This window comes from Hakea prostrata, chromosome 1 (assembly GCF_041222555.1).
Source record: "Hakea prostrata isolate BN-2017 chromosome 1, UWA_Hpros_2, whole genome shotgun sequence".
NCBI lineage: Eukaryota > Viridiplantae > Streptophyta > Magnoliopsida > Proteales > Proteaceae > Hakea > Hakea prostrata.
In genome coordinates this window covers 40094146-40096650 of record NC_142600.1, presented here as the reverse complement: position 1 = coordinate 40096650, position 2505 = coordinate 40094146, and positions in this window count along the sequence as shown.

Here is a 2505-nt window from a genome sequence, read left to right as displayed (position 1 = left end):
TGTTTTATGTTGACACGCAGCCTGTCACATCCACCCAGCCGGTACCCCATCGGGCATACCAGGGTATGTGATCCACAGTCCCGAAGATCAAGTATCGAGCAACCATGCCACCCACATACGCAATAACACAATCATGAACGATAATAATCATGGTTTAAGCATATGATAAATAATCATGAATAAGATAAAACAGATAATCAGAGTGCGGAATAAAGATGATACCAATATATATAGAATCCAAAAGGAAAGCGAGAGAGAGTGATCAGAAGTCACTTCCTCACATAGCAGCTGAAAGTAGCAATTTAAGTTAAGTTTACAAATCACATCTAATGAGTATATCAAAGAAAGTTAAATTACAGATCCGGTTTTAAAGGAGAATCCAAAATGTAACATCAACCAAATGTTTCATCAGTCATATAAAACACATCCTCATAAGAGTAAATATCCGAAGTCCAAAACAGCTGCTCCAACACCAGTGTCGGGCTAATCCTGGTGTGTAGCATAGTCCTCTTCGGTAATCTTCATAGTAGCCACTACCCTGAGGGTAGTGTGGCTCATCATAGGGTGTTTCGAAGGACGTGCCATCGGACTCTTCAAAACCTGTAGGATAGTCTAACAAAGCAAATGCACAAAAAGGAATGAGTTCAAAGGAACTCAGCAAGGCAGTTAATCCATAATACATAAACCATATGATTCAAGTCATAACATGATGCAAATGATATGAGACAAAGGATGCAATTATGATTCTAACTCTACATATGCTAGTCTCTATGGTAGACATGCTTTAAGTCATAGCACCATACTTCCTTGGGTAGGTCTCAAATCACTCTTCCCTCAACCATCCAGGTATCTTGGGTTCTCTGGTGTGAATTCGGTCCTGCATCCATCTCGGACAATTCCATGGTTGGGGTTTAGGTCACCACACTCTCACATCACCATTGGTATAAGTATTGGCGCATGTCACGGTAAAGCCTAGCCCAATGCAAGTCATCTACTCAATCATGCCATGTCAGATCCAGATATGTCCATTCCTTGCCCCTGGCGATCCTTTCCGATATCCTTCACACTAGAGTCCCGGATATTACTCACCGGACTCTTCAACCCCATTGGTCATCCACAAATAGTAGACAGGAAGCTCTCACGTCCCCTCACGGATATGACTCACCAATCTTCGAGCGCTCGTGAGCCCAAGTCTGACTATTTGCAACCCTACCACCAATGGGCCCTTTTGGGTATCCGTAATATGATCTATGTCCTCTCACGGGTTGGTTACCAGTCTTGAGCGCCCATCAAACCATATTACTACCACGGGTCGTTCAGTCTCAATACCCTTCCGATTCGGGTCTGATATGACAAGGACATCCTAGCCATACACCTAGACAAGTCCTATATATGTCATCCAATAATCCGGGAAAGCGTCGATGGACACCTTCGGAGAACATCCCATACTATTCCCTCCGATGTCCAAGGACGGGAATGTTCGTAGGACATTCCTCAATCCCAAATTATACTTATCCAATCACATTCTCAATTCATCATATTACACATACATGATACATCATCATATTGAAAGTCATATCATAACATCGCATAATTCAAGTGTAATGTAAATGACAATAATTAAATAGACATGATATACAAGAGTAACTAAACATGTTACTACTGTTAAAAGACAACTACAGTAGTCATATGATGTCTAGATAGAATTGATAAGCAAAATATATCGAGTTGCCAATCATCATTTAATAAACACATAGTCCATGTCATATGGGTATAACTGTCCTTACCTTAATCAAATTGAGAATAATAGCAAATACCACTTAGAATAGTCCCCAACTTAGTGCTTGAACCCTAGATAACATATAAGTAACATTAGAGAAGGAAACAATCAAATCGGAGATCAAACGAAGCGAAACGAGCAAGAGTTGAGTTGCTGTTTTCCTTTGGTCGACTGATTGGTCAATTGACTAGTCGGCCAAGCAGTCGACCAAGAAGATCAGTAATGGGCAGCATAGGGAAATTGGGCCCGAAACTGATCTTCCGCGTCTTGGATCCATCTGAAATTTGGAGGGAATGATCATAGCAATATAGGGACACTATACAACGAAAATTATCATGATCCAACAGTCCAATTAGGAATACCCAAATTGAAACCCTATGTTCTCTATGCTAACATCAAGAATTGAAATGGGGTTTGTTGCAATGGCAAGGAATGATGGGGAATTAGCTAAGGAAATGATAAGAACTATACTAGAATCATTAACCAATAGTAAATCAGACCTAGCATACATCTATACATCAGTTTAGCTCAATAAGACAAGTTGGAATGACAAGAATCATGGAAATGCAATGCTATTGATTGTATTGAATGCATAACATAGCAAGAATGAAAAGAAATTAATGGAGATGAAAGGGAAACACATGGCTAAGTGTTTGCAAGGTTGCAGCACTTCAGCCATAGTCTCAATAGTGAGAAAGAGTGGAGGAAAGAGTAGATTAGAGGAT